Source organism: Pinus tabuliformis, chromosome 9, assembly GCF_031772625.1.
Source record: "Pinus tabuliformis cultivar Carrire ecotype Pingquan chromosome 9, CPIR1, whole genome shotgun sequence".
Classification (NCBI taxonomy): domain Eukaryota; kingdom Viridiplantae; phylum Streptophyta; class Pinopsida; order Pinales; family Pinaceae; genus Pinus; species Pinus tabuliformis.
Genome location: NC_142307.1, coordinates 1,290,291,896 through 1,290,316,889, shown reverse-complemented (window position 1 = coordinate 1,290,316,889; position 24,994 = coordinate 1,290,291,896).

The following is a 24,994-nucleotide window of genomic DNA, read 5'->3' as shown; positions in this document are numbered from 1 at the left end:
CTAATTGAACTTTTGTGAGGAAAGATTACATACCTCTTTGATCTCGTTTGGAAGAGTGTGAGGCTTGTCAAAGTAAAGGAGATTCCTGTTTCGGACCCTTGGAAGAGCTTGTACAACATCAAGGCACCAAAGGTTGTAAAGTTCTTCTATTTCAAAGTTAATACAAACAAGTTTATTTTTCTCAATAAGCTGTGTTTTATGGTTTATTTTATGAATTCCTTGATCATCATAATGAACATGATTTATTATATTAGCTATGTAGGTGTTATTTGATGTGTGCTTGTTTGTGATTGCAGGTTCTCAAAAGGAAACTCTTTCGGACGGTTGAAGGATGGCTGCTACAAACTAGCGTTGGACTTAAGGTAGAGTCTAAACACCTCTATAGTTTTTATTAATGAATCACAATATGTTTAGAGAAAGGTAGATTTGCTTGTCCTGCTTGTTGCTAGATATCTTTTGATACTAGGGAGATCGGCCTTGTCCGTAAGATCGATTTATTCGGCCAACAAATTGGCAACTCCGCTGGGGAACTGAATTTGGTTTTTGGTTTCCTTTCTCTTTGACTTGAGAAACTTATTCTTGTTTCTAGTTTTTGCTTGATGTGTGTGGGATTGGGTAGTTTTTAGGATCTGTATTATTTTTGGTTTTTTCAAAGTTTTCAGAGGACCGCACTTTCGTTTTACAGACAGTGCGGGCATCTCCGCACTTTTCCTTTAGAACACAAAGCGGTACCGCTCCTGTTTCTTCTGGAAGCCTACGGACCCTGTTAAATTTTTGAAAAACCTAAAATGGTTTCTCCCAGTTAAGTTTAGGTTTTATTTACGACTTTTAGTGTCTACCTAGATCATCATGTGTTTTGTCAAAAAACTCTTGCAATTAAGTTCCATTGGTATTTTTGTTTTAGATGACTGTCAAAAATATCTTACAGGTAAGTTCCATTGGTATTTTTGTTTTAGATGATTTTCTAGAAGTTTTGCATGCCTGGATTGGTTTCCACTTGGTCTATGTAGTGACTCAAAGATTAGAAGCCTAAGAAACCCTAGATTACCCTGGTGTCTTTTTGTCTTCTTGATGAGACTGACTGGTTTGTGAAATTTTTCCTTGGTGAGAAGTAGCTTTACTTTTCTCTTTGCAAATCTTTGAATGAACTTGGTTATAAGTTTTGAATTTCATTTTTATAAAAGAAAACCCATTTGGATGTTTTTTGATTGATTTTTTATTCTGAACGAATTAATCCTTAGTTTACTGAATAACTAAGTAAAACGTCTTCGAAAAGAATTGAAGCTTTTATATATTAGGTTTTCTCAAGTTTTTAGATCTCAAAATTAGATTTTGTAGTTTTCAGTGTTTTCTAGAACTTGTAGAATCTCTTTTGAAGAAAATTGTTTTTTGTAGTTTCGAATTTTGAAAAAGAAAAGGGATTTTTTGTGAGCTTTAATTAGTAGTCTTGTTTTGAGTTCTTATTGAAAAAGTCAAAGGATTTTCTTTTTATTTCTATGTTGAAAGAAGGATTTGTTTCTTAAAGAATTGCATTCTCAAACTCTTTCTTTTAGCTAGAAATTCATTTAAAGAAAAACGAATTGTTTATCATTTTAGGTGCATTTTTTAGTGTTTTTGGAGTCGAGTCTTCACACCATCAAAGTTTCAGTTCCATACCTATTGACTTAAGAAACAACCCATAAAAGTAACGCTTAATTAAAATTGATCTAGCAACTTTTTTTATTTTTTTATTTTTTATTTATTTTTATTTATTTTATTTTTAAATTAATTAATTAATTTATTTCTAGGGCTCTTATCACCAATATAGCTTAGGCTAGTATCTTGGAGTAGGGAGTAATTAACTCTCCAAGATAGTTAAAACAAACAAGTAGATATATCTTGCGGTAGGAAATAAATCCAATTGTAATTGATATAATCTGGGAAACTCCTCTTAAAGTAGTCAATCACGAGATCATGTCCAAACCTTTGAGACAATCAAGTCTGTCTCATTGGGAAAGATAGAAGATTTGCGCGTATTAAAAACGGTAAACCTCGGATTAACCATTGTCGAGGATCCTGGGGTCACTTGTTGGTAAACCTCGGATTGATCATGTCGAGGAGCCTTCAAGGAGATTGAGCTTTGTTACTCTGCCCTTGCGCGTAGATCGGATCGTAGACTGTTCCCCCAGTTGTATTTGTTGCTGTTGGTAACCTTAGTGTCCATATATTTAAGATTATTTCCTAAGGTGACGATGAAGGACGGGTCTCACTATACTTGGAGCAGACGTCGACTAGACTCACTTGGACTCTCTGGGGGGTTCTCTTCACTCGGGATGGTTATGTGAAGAAACTTGTGCCAGTCTGTTTCATTAAGCAAGTTGTCAGGGTAACTGTTCCAACCGCCCTTTCTGTATTGAATTCTACAACATTGGATTTCATCACCAACTAGTGTTTTTAGTACGAGAAGTTACTATTTGTTTGTGGTTTGAACTCCTGGATTTTCTAGGCATGTGATTCAGTTGTTTGTTTCTTTAGAGACTTTAGGTGCTTTTATTGACATTTTCTTTGTTTACGTGTGATTATTTTCATCCTACACCTAGAGATTATTATCCTTGATCAATCATGTCAAGACAATCGTCCATGTTTTCCCGATCACCAGAAACATTTTTATATGGCGGTCCTATTGTTCCTTTGGGGTACCAGTCACTTTCTGGTACTTTTTTAGGAGCAACTCCTCGACCAATTGAACATCAGTTTTCACCTGGTAATAATGGAACTAAAACATTGAACGTAGAACAGATCTTTATGATGTCTGGTAGTATTCCAAACACTCAACCTCAAGGTAGTCAGTTACCGCCTGGGGGCAACCTCAAGGTAGTCAGTTATCGCCCGGGGGCAACCCCAAGTCAGTCAGTTTCCACTTGGAGGGCTACCTCAAGGTTTTCATCCTTCAGGATAGTATATACCCCAAGGTCAACCCCATATTCCTCAGGATGCTTTTCAACCCCAGAATCAGTACGTGCCTCAAGGTTATGAACCTCAAGGTCAGTACCCAACTCAAGGTTTCCAACTGCCTTCTGGTCAGTCATTTTTACAAGGAGCTGGAAATGTACCTCCTAATTATCAGCCCTACGTTCAACCAGGTTATGGCCCTCCATATGTACAACCTTTTATGGGTCCCAGAATGAATATGGTGTGGGATCCATCTCAAACTCAACAGACTTTGCAACATAATGTGCAGTTACCTTATCAAGTTGGACAACCTTTGGTTTCTGGTCCCACCCAGCAACCTGTCCAACCTAGGGTTCAAACCTCTGCACCTAATTTAGTTCAGCATCTTGGGCCTAGCTCACCTCAGACTCCGCCTCGAACTGCTGCTGTAACTGCTGCATTTTCTGTTCAATCTACCACACCTGTTTCTGGAGTATCTGTAGCTCCGGTTTCTACTATCCCTGCATCAGTGTCAACTCCTCAAGTCTCTGTACCCTAGTCAGGACCTACAGTTCAGACTTCGGTCCAGATGCCTGCAGGACAAGCTGGTCTAAGTACAATTGCCACAAGTCAACCGTACCCGGGACAGTATCAATCTGGTCCTACTGTACAAAATCTAGTTTATTAGTGTCAACCGTACCCTGGCTATACTTATCAACAACTTCAACAACCCCAGTTTGGTCTGGTTAATCCTGGTTTCCCGGGAGGTTGTAACATTCGTAATACAAATCTGATTCCAGGGTATCCTGGATATCCTCCTCCTGGAGCTGGTCTCATTACACAAGGTTTTCATGAACCTAACCGTCAGTTACCATTTATTGCAACTTTGGATTTACCTGATTTGTGGCGCCTTACGAACGATTCGATTTATTATCTTCCGTATTGGCCGCCAATGCCTAATAAGTTGCCCAGTGATATGCCAAAATTTGAGGGTAAGTCAGGTGAGGATCTGTCAAATCATGTGATGACTTATCACCTTTGGTGTGCATCTAATTCAATTATTGATGATTCAATTCGCTTACGTCTTTTTCAACGAACTCTTATTGGTCTTGCCGCCAAATGGTACATTGAGTTACCACGAGGCTCTTTTTATAATTTCAGCTAGTTAGCCACTTCTTTCTTAACTCATTTTCAGTTGCCTGTCAGATACGACAATGGCACAAAATTTTTAACTTCACTAAAGCAATCCACGTCCACATATATTTCGGATCATATTCATGAATGGCGACGTAGAAGGTGTTTAGTGAAAGTTTTCATTCCGGATCAAATTTTAGCAGAATGGTTCGTTAAATCATTGTTACGTAAAATCACTGAAGATGTAGCTAAAGTAGGAGTTGTCACTGAAGAGCAAGTCATTACTCAGGCTCAGTACCTTGACCTCGTCTATACGCAGTCAGGTACTTTACATGAAAAAATCCCTAATCTTCCGAAAACTACAACTCCTTCATGGTCTCATACCACTGATGGTATGATTGGTTCAGTTAGTACTAAGAGCAAGAAGAAATCTTCAAAGAATTCTTCTCTTACAATAACTTTACCTGATTCCCCGAAAGGAGATTCTTCCGCTGAATTTTCTGACAACGTCCATGTTGTAGATTCCTCTACGACCAAATTCGATAGTAAAGAGAAGGGGAAGAGCAAAAACAATCAAAATTCAAAAGATAAAACAAATAAAAATGAATCTATTGACGAAAAACGAAAACCTCACTATCCTTGTTTCATTTGCGACAAGGATCATTTTACTAAAGAATGCCCATATCGAGTAGAGTTTTCGAAATTCGTTAAAGGTTCTCAAACGCCTGCTGTCCTAAAGGATCCTTCTCCTACTCAAGATAGTAAAGCGGTTGCTTCTTCCTCGAATACCTTGGAAGAACCCATTATGATGATGTCTCATGTCAGGATTGCGACACAATCGCAAGATTATGGTAGTAACAATCCTGTTGATGGTAAAGAAGTAGAATATTCTAATTTAAACCCATCAACTACACCTCCTCCTGGGTCTGCTCCACTACAGATTGAGAAACCCAACCCAGACTTAGTAACCAAACCGCTTGCTAAAGGTATATTTTGGAAATCAGCTTTCAATCCATATGCGAAAGCTGCTCAGAATTATAACATTGTTGAAGACTTAGTTGTTGCCCCTTCAGCAATGTCGGCTTTGGAAGTGCTGCAATCATGCCCAACATAGCGTAAATTACTATTGTCTACTATAGGAGCTGTTGATATTCAGGATTTGAACCTAATAATCTTCAATTTAGAGAATAGTACACCCTGCCTTCCTCATCAAATGGATTTCCAGATTCCAGTGTTAGTAAAAAACAGACCTTGCTTTTGGACTGTGATTGATGAGGGAGCTTCTACGTGTATTATGTCGATCCAGTGTTGGAGATCGCTTGGTTCTCCTACACTCAATCAGTCTCTGACAATTCTAAAGGCTTTTGATGGCCGAGGGTTCCATCCTTTTGGTATTTTGGAAGATTTACCTATAGGGGTCGAAGGCAAAACTGTAAATCTAGATGTGGAAGTGGTTGATGCCCCTCTAGATTACAACCTTCTTTTGGGTCGTAGTTGGTCTTATGCTATGACTACTATTGTTTCATAGGTCTTTCGACTTGTTAAGTTTCCTCATAACAGAAATATCATTACGATAGACCAACTGAGTTATTTCTCATCTGACCCAGCCTCTACTGATAGTGTTCAGCATGTCGGTAAAACAACTATCCCTTACAAGGATGTTGGGGTAGGTTTGATTAAAGATTCTGGTTTACTAGGAACTTTTTCCTTCCCTCCTCCTAACGTATCGCCTTCTATTGCAACTATTCATATGATTTCATCGAACACTATTGCTTTTGATGATCCTTGGATCGTACCTTCCGATTTTGAGGTGGATTCATTTGATGGCGCGATGCCTTTGAATCCCTTTGAAATTGCATATTAGGCGGTACAGTCGTTTTCTGATTCCTGACCTATCGCGAGGATAGTTTGTTCCCATGTCAACCTCGTTAAAAAATGAAACCGGATGTCTCGAGCATAGTTCCTTGTCTTGTGTCAAGCTCGTTAAAAAAATGAAACAAGGAGTCAACGAGGATAGTTTATTCTGGTGTCAACCTTGTTAAAATATGAAACTGGATGTCATGAGCATAGTTCCTTGTCTTGTGTCAAGCTCGTTAAAAAATGAAACAAGGAGTCATCGAGGATAGTTTTCTCCTGTCTCAACCTCGTTAAAAAATGAAATTGGATGTCAGGAGCATAGTTCCTTGTCTTGTGTCAAGCTCGTTAAAAAATGAAACAAGGAGTCATGAGCATAGTTCCTTGTCTTGTGTCAAGATCGTTAACAAATGAAACAAGGGTTTTGAGGATAGTTCTTTTCCTGTGTCAACCTCATTAAAAAATGAAACAACTCCCTTTCCAAGTCGAGTCTTTACAAGATATCGAAAGTGAACCTTCATTCCATTCACCTGGTTGAATGCAATGAAGCTTAGGGGGAATGTACCTCCATTTGAATTATTATGTTGGGGGCATGCGAACTTATAAAAAGCATAGTTTTTCGTTTCAAGCTTGCGTAAACATGAAACTGAATCGAAGAAGAGTTCTCTATGGTTCAAGCTTGTGTAAAAATGAACCCATACTCGATTTACATCTCATGATTGTTGTCTTTATCCGCTAAATTCTATTAGATGAGCCTTGGTTGTTTTCATTCCATCACCACCATCTCTTTGGCCGATCATATGCTTTCACTTGGTTGTTTTTCCTTTCCCGAGGGATTGCAGCTATGAGTAGTTTTATTAGCCAACCTCTTAACCATTACATGTTTTGAGCAATTCCTCCATTGCCGGAACCAGTTGCTACCCTTTATACCACTTGTTCCTCTAGGACGAGTCTTCTTTAAGCTCTTTTCTGATTCGTAAAATATGAAAAGATTTCCGAGTTTTCCCTTTTAACTTGTTAAACAGAATAAAAAGGCGGTCCACTTTCAGCTCTTTTCTAACCGTATAAACATGAAAATATCGCCGGACTTTTGTCGTTTCAAGTTCGATATTGGTTATAAAATGACGTGTCTTCGATCACTTATTTACTTTTTCATATCGGAGCCACTAATTGTGAAAAATACTCCTTGATCGTAATGGTCAAGCGGTTCTCTCAAGTATTATTTTATACCTTTTCGGGCTTGGGGGACACAAATTTACGAAAAAGGACACCCATGGAGTTTCCTTAAGTTTTTCTTCTGACTCCCTAAAATTGAAAAACACCGAGTTTTTTCCTATACTGGACTCGTTAAAATTTAACAGTAAAGGAGTTGTTCAATTTCAAACAGGAACGAACCACTCCTTCTTAGGGTTCAAATTTTAAACTAAGTTGGACTCATCCGAAGGATGAGCTTATAAACAAGAAAATGTTATCCTCCTCAAGCTTGTCAAAAATAAAGAGGTACTTGCCAGAAATGGTGGGGGAAAGAGAGGAAAATGAACCTGTTTGTTACACTTTGTGTTTTAGAAAAGCAATTAACCACTCTTGAACACGACACTTTTTGTTCACCTGGGTTGGGAAATCCTTTGCCTAACAGTTAATCAAACCATATTGAAATTCTTCAGCTGGTTTCTGGGTATTAGCTTTGGGTCAATTGTCACCAAACCATCTGCAGTGTCGTTATGTGTTCAAGAGGTTAGTTCAAATAAACCATTCATTTGCAAAATATCTGTCATCCATTTTGACCATCCCTGAGTTAGTCCTTGCCAAATATATTTCTTCAAAACTTGATCTATGATTTCGTGTTGTGGGCTTGCCTACGACAGATCGCTTTCTATCGACTTCAGCTCATTATCTAGAAAGATGATCTAGAAATCATCAGTACCTTGGAATCTGCATGCCCTAATGGCAGGTTTCTCGCCTTCGACGATAGGTTGCATCATTGACCTTTGATCAAAGGATTCTATGACATGTTCGACATCAGCTCATTTATTCACATTTCATGGATTGTACTGAGTACTTTGAGAGCCATTGACATTACTGGTGGTTTCTCTCACACTTGTTAATAGTTCACATCATTGACTGGTAATCAAGTGGCTTCTACCATGTTCGACTTCGACACATTCATTCGCATGGATAGAATTGTACTAGTTCGGGAAGCAGAAATCAAGACCCTGGATCTAGTTTCCACCATCCAGGATGCGAGGAATTTTGTTATTCATTATACAGTGGACTATTCATAAACAGATGGCTGCGTCCATACTGTGTCTACATATGTCTATACTCATGATGTATTACAAAATCATTCCTGTATCAGAGCAATTTAGTTAGTTTTCTAGTCAGTTTTGATCTGAGCATGGGAATGCCTACCTCAGCGATGATATGTTCACATATATATATATTTTGCATTGAATGTTTTTACAGGTTCCGACTGGGGTGTCCACAGGATGACCCTTGAAATGATAAAATACTTCACTCTTCATACATGAAATACTTCTATCTTCATCTATTACAGACTTCGCACTTTAGGGGGCAATCTGTTGCACTAAAAATTGTCACCTTGACATTCTGCAATCTGTGTGAGTCCATTACCACTCATACTTTCCTCCTTTGCAAGTCTTAAAGCCTCAGTTCTTCACATCAAGCCTTGAAAATAAGAGAAAGCCCTCAAAAGTCTCTAAAACTCTAGTTCCGCACTTTCTCTTAGCATTACATGTGGTCCCGCACCTAAAGGTCACGTCTCCTGCGCACTTGACCACTCTGTCTCTATGTTATGGGTGTAGACCCCTGTAAAAGTAAAAAAGGCGCAAGTATATTCTTAAAAACTCACTTTGAGTTATTTCTAGAAGCTTCTGGAAGGAATCTTGAGGTGGAAAGTTCACTCCTTTAAGGTTCATGCATCCCATACCTTAAGGAGCTAACCCCTTGATGTGAGGAGCTTATCCCTTTGAAGGAGGACTCTATCCCTTCATAGGTGGACCTATAACCTCCTTCCTTTGCACTATAAAATGAAGCATTAGGCTGGTTACTTGGGAGGTGGAAAGCTGAATATTTTTGAGGTGAAAGGCTGCTGGAACTTAGTCTTCCTAATTGAGCTTTTGTGAGGAAAGATTACATACCTCTTTGATCTAATTTGGAAGAGTGTGAGGCTGGTCAAAGTAAAGGAGATTCCTGTTTCGGACCCTTGGAAGAGCTTGTACAACATCAAGGCACCAAAGGTTGTAAAGTTCTTCTATTTCAAAGTTAATACAAACAAGTTTATTTTTCTCAATAAGCTGTGTTTTATGGTTTATTTTATGAATTCCTTGATCATCATAATGAACATGATTTATTATATTAGCTATGCAGGTGTTATTTGATGTGTGCTTGTTTGTGATTGCAGGTTCTCAAAAGGAAACTCTTTCGGACGGTTGAAGGATGGCTGCTACAAACTAGCGTTGGACTTAAGGTAGGGTCTAAACACCTCTATAGTTTTTATTAATGAATCACAATATGTTTAGAGAAAGGTAGATTTGCTTGTCCTACTTGTTGCTAGATATCTTTTGATACTAGGGAGATCGGCCTTGTCCGCAAGATCGATTTATCTGGCCAACAAGGCGTAGTCATGGGCCTGCAATCCTACATGTGAAATCTACTCAGAATCTTCAGGGTGTATTTTCCCTACCCCATGAAGATCTCTCCATCACCCGACCATATCTCCAACCCAGGGAAATAGTGCATTAGCCCCATATCCTTCACCTCAAACCTGTATAGAAGATATCTTTTGTATTCCTGGATGAGATTAACTACACCTGTAAAAATCAACTAATCCACATATAATACCAGAATAAGCAGCTCACCTCCAGCAATAATGTAGTAGAGGTTTGGGTCGACTTCTCTCTTGGTAAAGCCTAATCCCTAATGGTAATTTTCTATCCGATCATACCATGCCTGTGGAGCCTGTTTGAGCCCATACAAGGATCTCTTGAGTCTTCACACATGAGTATCCTTGCTGCATGTCTTGAATTCCTCTTTGTTGCTCAATATGAATCTCCTCCTCAACAACCCCATTGAGGAACATTATTTTAATGTCCATTTGGTGTATTTTCCACCTCATATAAGCTGTAATAGTTGCAATATCCAAAATAGATGAATATATGAACACTAGGGCAAATGTATCGTCATAATCGATCCCATCTACCTGTGAGAACCCCTTTGCCACAAATTTTGCCTTATATTTCTCGATGCTCCCATCATCCCCATGCTTGATCTTGTAGACCCAGTGAGATCCCACCACAAATTTTCCCTCTGGCCTCGACACCACCTCCTAGACATCATTCTTCATGATGTATGCATACTCCTCCACCATGGCATCTCTCCACAACTACTGAGTGTCTTCCTCCTGGTAACTAGAAGGTTAAGCATCCAAAATCTTTGTGATAAGTTCCATGTATCTTGTGCATCTTTGTGGTCGTCCGCTCTATCGAACTAATGTGTTAGGGACACCAACTTAATCCTATGCCTCTTGGATCATTTGATATTCCCATCTCTCTCTCCTTCTCCCTACGCTGGGAGTCATGACTTGACTGGGCTCTATTATCTCCTCTAACTATGTGTCCCCTTCATCCTTTTGATGCTCGACTTTCCCATTAACATATACAGTTGTATTTTGAGGTGGTGGTTGAGCATCCTAATCGAGAGCTTGTTGCCCCTCCTCCTACACTATAGTCAACTCATTCTCTAAGGACTTCTTCAAAGCCATTTCCTCCTCAAACTTCACATCTCTCCTGATCACTATTTTTTTGAGTGTTAGTATCCCTGCATGCCTTGGATGTTTCACTTTAGCCCACGAAGATGCCATTGTCTGTTGTGGCATCCAACTTCTTCCTTTTCTCTATTGGTACATAATACACCATGCTACTGAATATCTAAAAATTTGACACACCAAATTTCTTCCTAGTAAAAGCCTCCTATGGTATAAATCACCCCAACACTTTGTGTGGGCCCTAGTTCTGCAAGAAAAATGCTATATTACATGCCTCAACCCAAAGAAATTTGAGAAACCCCTAGTCATATAACATGGCTTTGGCTGCTCCAACAATGGCCCTATCCTTGCACTCTGCCACCTCATTATATTGAGGATTGTATGGTGTAGTTAGCTCCCTCCTGATGCCCTCCTTGGCACATAAATTGTTGAATGCATTCGAGGTGCACTCCCTGCCATTATCAGACCTCAACACCTTGATTTTATTTATAGTCTTGTTCTCAACCAAGGCCTTGTACTCTAGAAACTTTGAGAAGACCTCATCCTTCTTCTTCATGAAAAATATCCAGGTCTTCTTGGAGTGTTCATCTATGAAGGTGACATAATACTTGTACTCACTAAGGGATATTGTGGAGAAACGACCACAAACACGTGAATGAACAAGGTCTAAGATACCCTTGTCCCTATTATCTTTAGCGGGAAAAGTGGTTTTGGCATACTTTCCAACTGTGCAACCCTTGCACACCTCATGTTGGTCCACACTGCACTGTGGCAACCCTGTCTCTATCTCATTGAGAATATTTAGTGCGTTATGGTGCATATGCCCCATGCACCTATGCCACAACTCTCCAAGCTCCCTACTTGAGTCATGGATCCCTTTGCTTAGACAGCTTGGAGTTTGAGGGTTTTATAAAAACCCTACCATGTTTGAAGGTCACCTCATACCCCTTATCCTCCAATGGTGAAATTGAAACAAGGTTCATCTTGAGCCTAGGTATGTAAAGGACATATTTGAGATACAAAGGGTTTATAAACTCCCTCTCAAATCAAACTATACCAATACCCTCTACCTAATACTTTCATCATCTCCCATCTCAATGTTGAATTGCATGTCCCTTTCTGACAATTTCCTCGAGTACTTCTTGTTTCCTATCATATGACAGGACACACCCCTGTCCACATACCATAAATTGGTAGCCATTAATCTTGCCATGCAAGCAATGAGTGAAAACTCCTTCTCAAGATGATAAGAGAACTCATCTATCTCTGCAGATGCCTTTACTTGGTCCTTCTTGGACCCTTTCTTCCTATTAGGGAATTTAGTAGCATGATGCCCAAACTAGTGGCACAAAAAGCACTTGATCTTGCTAAGATACTCTTTCTTCCTCTTTCCCTTAGATCTCGATTCTCTACCACCACTCCCTTTTTTTCCTTTTTCTTGCCCCATTTTTTGTCTAGGGAAAAATTTCCTTCATCTTTCTCGATCTTAACACGAGACACAACTTGTTTGTGAATCTACTCTTGGATGAAGTCACCCCATAATCACTCCCAATATGGAAGGTTTTCTTTAGCAAAAAACCCATCCGTGAAGGACTACCATGACTTGGTGAAACCCAACAAAGCAAAATTCACTAGATCTATATATGGAATTGTCTCGCCCACACCAACCAACTCTTCCCTTACTTTGGTAAACTTGGTGAGGTAAGACACCATAAAATATCACTTGGTAATTTTAATATTCCTGAGCTTGTCCTTCAATACCAACTTCCCAGACTTGCTCAAACCCTAATAAAGATCAATGATGGATGTCCACAAGGCTTTGGTTGTCTTCTTCCTAATCAGGCGAGGAATAATGTGGTCTTTGACTTCTTATAAGATATTTCTTCTTGCCTTGGCATCCTTCTTGTTATGTTTAGATAACTGCTGAGGGTCAGTGGGTGTAGTTGGGACATTGTCAACAAACTCCCATAGCCCTTTCCCCTCCAACACCATTGTTATCCTCTCATGTCATGAACAGAAGTTAGACGCACCATCCAATTTGTCCTCAAATCTGAGACCCTGATCTGTCATACTGCCAAATCACACTTCCCATAAAGATTAGCGACCAAATAGATCTGATAAGCCCACTCCATTTGAATCATAACACATACTCCTAAAGATAAAACTATGTTTGGTCTTCACTTAGAGGCTATACTCTAATACCATGTTATAATTCCTTAAAACCCAGTAGCCGATTCACAATTTTCTAAGTGTAAAAATATGAATACAAATAATTGTTGCACTAGAAACTTAAATCAAATACATTAAGTTTTCTAACTTAGCATGCACAACATAAAATAAATAAATTTAAAGACAAATATATTCAACACATAGAACAAAAGATATACCCAGGTTACCCCAACTCTGGGGAAAACCTGTAACTATGTATCTTTTCTATTAGCTCAATAAATAGTAAAATTTCTAGATATTTATACAACAAGGGAATGCTTCCCTTCTTAAACAAACTCCACTCAATAACTGATGTGAGTCAAAATAAATACAGCCCCTACGTAATGCTTGCACAAATCTTCTCTTCTGCGCACAAATTAACATTTTATGGCCATGTAAGTCTATTTCTTCTTGTGCATTGCAACTTGTTGCATGACCACACTGGTTTTGAGCTAGGCTGAGGCTATTCAGGCTCTTCCTTCTTGCCTCTCGATTTTCGATCTGCTTGCTAACTTCTGCAAACATTTCTCTTGCTGAGCCAATCACACTCTCTGTGCTCTTCAAACTGGCCACTTATTCGCTCTATCTCCTCTTATAATTTTGGCCTCAACCCTAACATTACTCCCAAGGATTGAGATTAAATATTGATGACGAGATAAGATTAAATCATAAGTTAACTTAGGAAATTTTAATTTTTCCTAAGTCCAACTTTAGGAAATGGTTAAATAAATTAATATTATGCTAAAGTGGCTATCTTGTGGGTCCCTTTGCTAGCCTTAACACTTCAACAATAAAAACCTTTACTTATCTACTCCAATCAACATAGTGAGTATTCAAAAACTTATTAGAGGGAAAAATCATTAAGAGAAACAACATTAAGTCGAACATAGAGTATATGGAGAGCCATCAATAAGCTAACAAGAGAACCATCTTGAATCAACAACAAATTTTTACATAAATTCAATATTTAGCATCACGCTCTTGGGAATATTCAACCAACTCACCCTGATGAGTTTTCCTTGTTGATGTTGAGCTGCAATAGATTGCTTCACCATAATAGGGCAAATCACAACCAAATGCTTACCCACAAATAGCTGACCCATATTGTTGGAAAGTGCGATATTGACAACCACATATTTCTGTTATGTCATGGTCTTCATTTCTTCCATCGCACATCTTCATGGTCTGTTGGATATCTATGTAGTATGCTTGTTTGCTTCTATGTTGTGCGTGGTTTCCACTAACCTTTGTTATACATGATATTTCCCTTTTCCTCCTTACCACACAATTTCTCCATAACCAAATGTCAAAATTTTCCCATTCCCCCTTTGGCCCCAACAAGACCCAAACACGATTCGTTGCTCACCCCTGAGCCAGTCTAGCCTATTTTTGCACCAAGCGTTGGGAGAACCTTTCCAATTTTCGTCAAAAATTTCTTAAACTTTTTTTGACTGCCAACATTGTAGTCTTCACTTCCTCTACCTGACTGATAATAGATTTTGCAGCCTCAATAGACATAGGAATAACCAGGAATGATGGTTCGTTTTCTACAACTACCTAGTACATTGTGTTTTGTGCTACAACAAGGTCATCAATCAGTTACATTGCTTAGTCCTGCAGGTGCACAACTTTTTGTGAAATTCATTATTGTTCTACTCTCCATTGGTAAATTTTCCTATCCTGCCACACTTTCTATCATTGTAGCTCTGTGCTCTTGTGTTGGTAAGGTGAAAAAATTTCCGCGTATAGACTCATTTTGTTGCTCTACAGTTTGAATCCTGCTATTGATTTCCTTAAGCTCGACACTATTATGCAACTTATTCCAAATATCTATGCCAACCTAGCACATTCCTGCTTAAGCTCTCATGCATTTTAAAAAGGCTTGGAGGCTACTTGTACATTTTCTCCTTTCTACTTCCTTTGGGAGGGTAGCGAGACTTATTTGTAACTACAATTTGTCAACTTTAGTCTTCAACCCAAATATCATTTCATTGATTTTTTATAGCTTCTCCTCTATAGGAGTGTCGATCTCCATTGGGACACCCAAATTTTGTTGTATACTTTTTCCATTGCTCATCTTAGTGTTCCCTCTCTATCTTCAGTCTATTTTTTCACTTCCATTAGTTGCACATGTACAACTTGCAAAGCCTCATGCTCACTAATGAGTTGAACTAGATATGTCGAGGTTATTTTTGATCAGAACTACACTTACCGTGTAATAGATTGTTGCAATAGATGTAAAACATTCAAAGGTAGTTGCAATAAAACTAAGAGTACCCGAGGCAATGCCTGGGTCCATTGTTGAATGCCAGTGACCACAAAGTACACAATGATTTGGGGAACAACTAGGGTGCAATGTTCTATCGAGGTTGAAGACAACTACGACTAATTTAGTCGAATCTTTGGTGTAGGAGGTGCACTTGTCTCCTTTATTGCAATAGAGGGATTCGTTGCACTTGGTGAAGGAGTGATTGTCCTTGATGATTCAATCAAGGGATGCAACTATTCCAACTATTGTTGAATCTGGTCCTGTAATTCTTTTTGTTCTTGTGCTAATTTTCGAATGGTGGTGACAAGAGGTGAGATTTCCTACTCCGTCACCTCTTTGATTTTCTCGATATTTCTTTATAAATCCTCCTCCAATAGAGAAGGTGTCTCTAGGTTATTCGAGTTCTTATCCTTTTTATTCTTTATTGCGCCTTCCTGTTGATCCTTTATGTGTCTCTTTTCACCGACTAGCACTGGTTCTTCCTCTCTAGGGTCATGTTGTGGTGTGTCAGGATTCTATTTTTCATGTTCTTGATGTGGGGCCTCACAAAATTCTTCCATTTGTGGGGTGTATGGCCCTTCCTATTTTTGATCTTGGTTCTCCTCCTCCTTACCACTGTCAATGGTTTGTGCCTCTAGATGTTGTTCAGTGGGCGGTGTACACCATTTTTTCACCCAATCATTAACAATTTTGTGAAACTGATTTCTCGTCGAGTTTGTAGGCGCACTTCATTGTTTCTCCAATTCTACTAGGGCCTGTACATACATGTGGTGTGGCATGGCATGAAACTTCTCCACTTCCCAATAGACTTCAAAGAGTTGTATCAAAATGCGTGGTACCTCCATAATAGAGTGATTGACGACTTCCTTCCAAATGTAAATCTTGACATTGGTATTGGTCTAGTGCTTCTTATGTAAAGTGTGCCAGAGTGACCCAATCCTTGGTGCGATGAACTTCTACTTTCTAGTGATGGAAAATGGGTATCCTTAGGAGCTTTTCATGTTTTCAAAGTAATAAGGATTAGCAACCATGTATAATGGAACTCTACATTCCTATCTTGGGCCTCATGAGGTCTTGCATAAAATGGATCAGGAGGAAGGTTTCCCATTTCATCTATATTCCTATAACGAACTTGTTGTTGCAACTATCTCTCCCACTAGGCATTGACCATTTCTGCACTTTCTAAGCAACTTGCACACCATCATCTACGTGGTGAAATACATGTGTGGGTGTTTTATGGAGGGGATTAAAACTCCATGCTATCCATGAATGGTATCATATTTCTCCACCATGTCTTCGGTAATTTCCTTCTCATTCTTCTTGTCAATGAGAGGCTTTGAATCCTCTCCATCCATAGGAAACCCTGTAATTCTTGATATGATGTGTGAATTGATTTTTGTGGGCTTATCGAGCTACATAATTTTTCCATGTACATAGCTTAATATAAGTTTGACGCACATGTTTACTTCAAGGCTACAACCAAAATGGGGGATATCCATTAAATTCAAATACCTCCAACCCCATGGCCCATTGTTGTGGCTCAAAAACCTATGGGTGCCATGGTTGCATTGTAATGTTCAAGTATTCATCTTTTTCAAATTGGGGGAAATTGGTGTGGTTCACAACGTCATGTTCATTGTATTTTAGCTTGTCCACCATACTGAGCATATTTCCTTCCTTGATTACCCTTGGTGGAATTGGAACTATTAGCAACTTATACTCTGACTCCTTAGGTAGTTGAGTCATAGGTCTAGTAGTGGGTGTAGAGGGTGACATAGTGCTAGTGCCCTTTGTTTTAGGTTTCTTTGGTGCTAAAGGAACACACTACGTTTTATGTATTTGGTAGATAAATGTCCTCCTGCGATGCAAACTATTATATGGTCTCTTGTCTCTCTAGTTAGCTCTCATACTTTGACTCCACAATTGCAATTATGACACAAGGAATGATGAACTACATGAAACAATAACTACTTACGTGTCATACATTCCTTTACAACTACAATAACTTTGGGTGATTCTATCATAATCTCGTAATAATTCCATTCATATGACACACGAGGGTTCCCTAGGCGAGAAATCCATTTTGTGGGCCTGGCCACACTATCGGTCATGTCAGTAGCCTTTCATTCAGAGCCACCGATCTCAAAAAAATTTCACCTTTAATAATTTAATGTTGTTTCAATAAAGTTCAGGGGTATCCAATGCACGTGGGTAGCACAAGTTTTTTTTGACATCTTTTTCTGCACTGTTCTAGTTCCTATTGTTGTCACTGACTATCAACTATATTCTACCTTTCTGGTTATTTCCAATCAGGGATCAGTATTTTAGCTAAAACAATGAAAGTGATCAGAATTACTTCAGACCTAAATGAATGGATAGAGTTCCTCTCCAGGATTCCAATGCTGCAAGAGGTTCGAAAAACTGACATCGTATACAAAAGTTAGAGCTTCTGAAAGTTTGGTAAAAAAAAAAAAACGTGGCGGGGCCAGCCCCCACCCCATGTGACCAAGTGCCCGAACTTGGAGCTAGGGGCCAAGTGTTAAGCGGGATTAGTGCGCCACTAATCACTTCAGCATTTAATTAATCCATAATTAAGTTGGCATAATTTATGGTGGAGCCACTAAATCTGGAACCGCCACCAAACTTGGCGGACTTAACTGGAGTCTCTCCAGATTTAGCAAAGGTATTTTTGGAAACATTGTTTGAGCCATGACTTACTTAATTCTTAGCCAAATTTCAAAAATAAATAGTCATTTTTGGCTAATTGGCATGATAGGAACTCATTGGAGTAGGTTACAAGGGTAGAAGAGGTCATATACAAGTGTTTTTGGTCACTTAGAGATTTTTGAAGCTGGGGGCCAGCAGGTGTTTGAGTCCATTCTCGGAACAGCTCGTAACCAAATTGAGTAAGAAAATAGTCATTTTTGGCTAATTGGCATGTTGGGAACTCATTGGAGTAGGTTTTAGAGGCATAAGCCAGGGCAACCAGGTGTTGGAGGTCATTCCCAGAGCAGCTGGTAACCAAATTGAGTAAACAAATAGTCATTTCTGATAGATTTGAATGTTTTAAACTCATTGGAATAGGTTACAAGAGCATTGGATGCATGTAACAACAATTTTAGCACTATTGAAGCTAATACAAAGGCCCACACTATGAAGTTGGACCAAGGAGATGTAGCCCAGGAGGGGTGAACTCCTTCAACAAAAAATTGTGTATTGAGCTCTGTTATTTGTGCTTGCTGTGTTTTTATATGATGTTGTTCAGGCATTTAAATTCATGCTTTTAAGTTCATGCAAAACACTAAATTTCACTAAGTTAAATGAATTGACAATCACATGCTCATGGATAAACTCTCTATGGATAAGTTGTAGGAATTTACAGGGTAAGTTCCTCAGATAGAACACCAGAGGACACCGCTCACAAACAGATCACAGATCAATACACCAGAATTATTGATGTGATTAAAACCCTCAATGAGGGAAACAGTCCACGACTTGAGCCAATGCGACCACTTCAGACAATTTATTAATAAAAGAAATAAAATTTACATAAGCTTCTCTCATGAACAGTTACCCTAAAAATGACCCTCCATGCTCTTTAAATAGAGATCATGGACCAATCGGGTGTTAAGCCATAGATCAAGTGTTGATAATATCGAGGAGAGAATGAATCGTCAGATCACTTCATGTCTAGAACATATCGTGATCGTCGGATTGTAAGTTACAAATGTACATAGTAAAGAAACACACTTTACCTAACTCTACACTAGACCAAGTTATACTTATTTCCTATGTGTCGGAATATCCTAACATCCCCCCTTTAAGAACAACTTGGGATAGGATTGAAGGATGTACAAATATGACACAATAGGAGAAGGAAGGAGGTATTAGAGCCTATCCCCCCTTGTGACAACTTCCTGAACTCCAACCATAAATCGAAGTTTAGTAAACATCGCCTCTGTGAGAACCTTTGTAAAGATGTTTGCAACTTGATCATCGGTTGAACAATATTGAACTTCAAGAACATGGTCATGAATGAGCTTTCTGATGAAGTGCATGTGTAGTTCAATGTGTTTGCTGCACTGATGTTGGACTAGATCTTTGCATAGTTGAATGGCACTTTTTTTATCACTCCAAAGTGTAGTCGGATGCTGCTACTGAAAGCCAAACTCTGACAGGATCTGACGAAGCCACATGGCTTCCTTACTAGCTTCTATGGTACCACGATACTCTACTTCTGATGAAGAAAGAGAAATGGCACTTTGTTTCTTACAAGCCCATGTAATAGGTCCATAACCAAGAGTGAAGACATAACCGGCAGTAGACTTCCAATCATCAGGGTCACCAGCCCAATCAGAATCAGTGAAACCCACCAATAGAGGAGATGCTTATGCATTGTAATGAATCCTAAACTAAACTATACCTCGAACATAACGAAGTATTCTTTTAGTCGCTTTCCAATGACTTTCATGTTGGTTTTACATAAACCGAGCAATAAGGCCAACAACAAAGGAAAGGTCACGACAAGTATGGGTAAGATACAAAAGTTTTCCTACAAGTTGACGGTATAAGGTAGCATCAACTTCAAGGGAAGTACAAGTGATTGAAAGTTTGACTCCAGACTAAAAGGGAGAAGGGGCAAGCTTACAGTCTTCCATGTGAAAGTGGCGTAGAAGATCACATGCATACTTGGATTGGGAAAGGGAAATACCTTCCTTGGATTGTAAGACTTGAAGACCAAGAAAATAATGCAAGTGTCCTAAGTCTGTCATTTAAAAATTCTTTTTACGGCTGGACTTCACATGGTTTATAAGGTTGGGATCACTACAAGTAAGGATAAGATCATCAACATAAAGAACAAGAATGATAAGAGACTTTCCCACTTTCTTGGTGTAGACAGTATTATCAGAATAACACCTAGAAAAGCCAGTATCTAAAAGAAAGCTATCCATTTTGGCATACCAAGCTCAAGGGGTTTGCTTGAGACCTTAAAGGGATTTCTTAAGCCGACATACAAGGCTAGATTCTGTTTGTATATTGCTAGGAGGTTATTCCATATAGATTTCTTCATGCAAGTCCCCATTCAAAAAGGCAGATTTAACATCCATCTGATGGATTTCCCATTTGAAAGAGGCAGCAAGGGAAAGAACAAGGAAGATAGAGTTCATTTTGGCAACAGGGGAGAAGGTTTTAGTATAGTCAATTCCTTCAACTTGTGAAAAACCCTTAGCAACAAGACGATCTTTATGTTTATCAACTTTTCCATCTGGTCCATACTTAGTTTTGTAAACTCATTTTCATCTAACAAGTTTTCATCCCTTTGGGAGAGGACAAGATCCCATGTATTATTTTCCAATAATGAACGATATTCTTCATTCATAGATGTGTCCCAATTTGGATGGCCTGAAGCTTCTGCAAAGGTGTCAGGATCATAATTCGCTGAAGCTTGAGCTAGTAAAGAAGAGGCTCTATCGAACTAAGAACGCGTACGTCAGTGATCTATAGGATCACCTACAAGAGCACCTGCTGCATCCCAAGTAGTAAGGACCCATTTTGGAAGCTGAGGAGCTAAAGGAGAATCCTGAGAAGGTGGGGGAGGATTTTCATCCTTGCTGTCATCATCTGAAGAAGAAATATTTTCAGAGGTAGAAGGGATAGAGAGAGGTGGCACATCCAACAAACTAAGCTCGTAGGCCGATATATTTTCAACAGACTTTACATCTCTTCTAATGATAACATTTTTGGACTTAAGTGGAATAAGTCTATATCCTTTGACATCTTCAGAATATCCAACAAAAATACATTTTTCACTCTTAGGTTCTAAAGCTTTATGTTTCTCATCTGGAATATGGGCCCATGCTTCACTTCCAAAAACATGAAAGTGACTTACATCTGGTTTAATTGATCTCCATGCTTCTTCTGGAGTGATATTCTTTAAAACCTTAGTAGGAGTGCGACTTACTATGTAATTTGCACAGTTAATTGCTTCTGCCCAATAATTAAGACTAAGTCCTTTAGGTTGAAGCATACAATTAGCCATTTCCTTTAAGGTGTGATTCTTCCTTTCAGCTACACCATTTTGTTGTGGAGTATATGGAACAATTGTTGCATTTGAATTCCATGCTCAGTGCAAAAGTTGATGAATTTTTTGTTAACATATTCTCTACCATTATCAGATCTTAGCTTAAGAATTTGATGTTCATATTGTTTTTCAACAAAGGCCTTAAAGGCCAAGAACATGTTAAATAATTCACTCTTTAGTTTTAAGAAGTATACCCAAGTGTGTCTGGAGAAATCATCAATGAAAGTTAAGAAATACTTGTAGCCAGAGAATGAAACAACTATAAGTGGACCACATAAATCACTATGCACAAGCTGTAAAGGGGCTGAGGCATGCTAATAGGCACGTTTTTCAAAACTATCCTGATGATGTTTTCCGAGTACACATACAGAACAAACACCATCTCTGCAAGATACCATAGGAAGACCTGTCACCATATTTTTTTTACATAGATTTTGAAGGGAGCGATAGTTTAAGTGACCAAATCACTCATGCCAAAGTCTGCTCACTTCATAATTATGAGCAAAAAATACTGAGGGAAATGTTGATGACCCAAAGTTATTAAACTTATACAACCTTGTAGAATCATCAACAATGCCAATAACTATAATCTGTCTAGGATCTCTTAGGTCCTTAATTACAACATCGTGAGGTGAAAATTCAACGATTTTACCTTCACCTGAATGAGTTATCTGATATACAGATAGAAGGTTGCAGGATAAGGTTGGGACACATAATACATCATTAAATTGATCATTGTCTAGATGAATAGTTCGAGTCCCTACAACATTAAGAGATCTATCATCACCAACATATATATTTTTGGTGTTACAATCCTTTAAAGAAGAAAACACGTCTTTGTTTTTGGCCATGTGGCAAGAAGCTCTAGAATCAATGAGCCACTCATGAGAATGAGAAGAAGAAGATACATTAAGTGCATAACCAGACTGAGATGCTTGAAATCCACATGCAGAAAGTGCTATTCCTAAAGATGAAGTTGAAGTTGAAGAGTGATCCAAATGGATGTTATGCTTCTTCATTGCTGCTTCCAAGGCTTCCATATTCTTATAGAATTTGGATTCTAAGTGGCCATATCGATTACAAAAGTGGCAATGCCTATCAGTCTTCTTCCCTTTGTTTTTATTTGCCTTATCATTTTGTTGAAATGATTTTTTATTTTGAGACTGAAATTGTTTAGGACCCTTGTTTGGTTTAGGACCATTCTTTTTAGGATATTTCTTCTTAGGATTCTTTGAATTTGGTTGGTGCTGGGCAGCTAAGGCTTTCTTAGAAGAGTTTCCAAGATTAAGAAGATCAAGATGTAAGATTTTTTCTTATTCTCTTATTAAAGAATCACAAAAGGCATCAAAAGAGGGGGACTTGTAGTCTTGTCCTTGAGAAATAAAGGCTTCTCTAGTAGAATGGAAGGTGGAAACAAACACAGAGTAGGATGGTCCCAATTTAGTAAGAATGGAATAGATAAGACTACCATATTCTTTATTAACCTTAACACCTTCCAAGAGAAGTCTAAGGGTCTTGAACTTGGACAAAATATCTTCAATGGAAGAAAAATTATTGGGGTCCAACGTAAACAACTCATTTTCAAGTTGATGGGTTATAATTTCATTTTTTATTCCAAAAACTTTAGTGAGCTGTTTCATTGCTTCATTAGGGGTATCAAGTTCTGCGATATGGAATCTAAGGTTTGGAGAAATAAACATCCTTATCAACCCACGTGCTTGATCTTGCCTATTTTACCATTTGGCTGCTTTATCTTCATCTTTAGGTTTACTTTCTTAGCCTGAGGTTATTCTGTAAAGACCTTTACTTCTAAGTAAATCCACAATGTAGGACCACTATTGGAAGTAGTTGGTGCTGTCAAGAATAACTTGGCATGGACTTTCCATTTTAACAGAAACTAAAGCTATAGATGCTGAAACTAAGTGTTCCAATGGAAAGATCTCGAAAAATTAGGTTGATTAAAAAAAACAACTCTGAAAATAGCTTCCGGATGAACAAGTTATGGCTTTTTGAAGAAAAGTTGTTGAAGACGCCAACGAAGTGCGTGAATGTGCAGAAATGAATGATAATGTTATATTTAAAAAAAAAACCCTCCGCCTCGCCCAACACACTACCCACCCCCCTTTTCCAAACTTAATTTAATTAGCTCACTTTAATAATAATAATAATAATTATTATTATTATTATTTTTTATTTTTTATTTTTTAATGTGACCCACTTTTATAAATAAGTGAAAGTCACTTTTACAATGGTACTTTATGAGCTACCCACTAAATTGTAACTTAAATAAAAGAGAAAGAGACTTTAGAATTATAAGTGACTCACTTTTTATAATGCGTGAGAACATTTTTACAGAAAGTAACTTTAAAACATAAGTTACATGTGCTTTTCGAAAGAGTAACTCAACAAAAAGAAAGACTTGAATTCAAGACCTCTATTCTCATAAAGTAACTTTGAACCAAGTGAGCTAGTTTAAACGGTTAGTAATTTTTGGAAAAGAGGAAGGGTTTTGTGGTGCGTGCTTACTTGAAAAAGCCCATTTTGCCTACAAAACAAAAAAAAACACACAACCCAACACGGGCATACAAAAAAACCAAACCTTATGGCTTTAAGTTAGCTTTCTTCAGAAACTAAATATTTTCCTCAATGTTTCTGATTTTTCGAGATCACATTAAGGCGCGACGGAAAAGAGCATATGCATGAGAAAAATCCTTCCTTTCTGTTTTTGATTTGCCCAGATCGCATAGTCACGGGGCAAAGAGAATACACATAAATGAAAGGTATAGATTTAGTAATAAAAAATAGAGAGATAAATAAACCGAAATAAACAGAGAGATAAATAACTAAAACTACAAATAAAGACTGTATACCTCAAGATCTTAAAAATGACGTAGCTAGGGTTACTAGAAACCTTTTCGCGTGAAACGAAAGGAGTTCCTCACTGGAACAGATTCTCCTAACACAATAGAGCAGTCCTATCAGCCAGAAAACAATTAGAAATAGTAGATCTAGGAAATGACAGTCAGATGAAGTTGTACCGACTTCCGATTTGGATCACCAACAGATGCGACCCTTAAATAACTATGATACCATGTAGGAATTTATAGGGTAAGTTCCTCAGATAGAACACCAGAGGACACCGCTCAAAAATAGATCACAGATCAATGCACCAGTGTTCTTGACGTGGTTAAAACCCTCAAAGAGGGAAACAGTCCACGGCCTGAGCCAACGCTGCCACTTCAGACAATTTATTAATAAAAGAAAGAAAATTTACATAAGCTTCTCTCATGAAAGGTTACCCTACAAATGACCCTCCATGCTCTTTAAATAGATATCATGGACCAATCAGGTGTTAAGCCACAGATCAAGTGTCGGTAATACCGAGGAGAGAATGAACCGTCAGATCACTTCATGTCTAGAACACATCGTGACTGTCAGATTGTAAGTTACAAATGTACATAGTAAAGAAACACGCTTCACCTAACTCTACACTAGACCAAGTTATACCAACTATTTCCTATGTTTCGAAATATCCTAACATAAGAAAACCAAAGCAAAGAAACTTTTATATCTGAAAATGATACTAGCACAACATTAACTAGCAACCAATTTTAGATCAAGTTGGTATCAGAGCACAAGAAGGAAGAAAGCTGAGAAAGCACCATCCTCACCCAAAGGACCACTCAATACAGCACCTGAATCACCTCAAGTTCCATCTCCATCAGTTGAGATAGAAGAGGCACAGATTGCACAA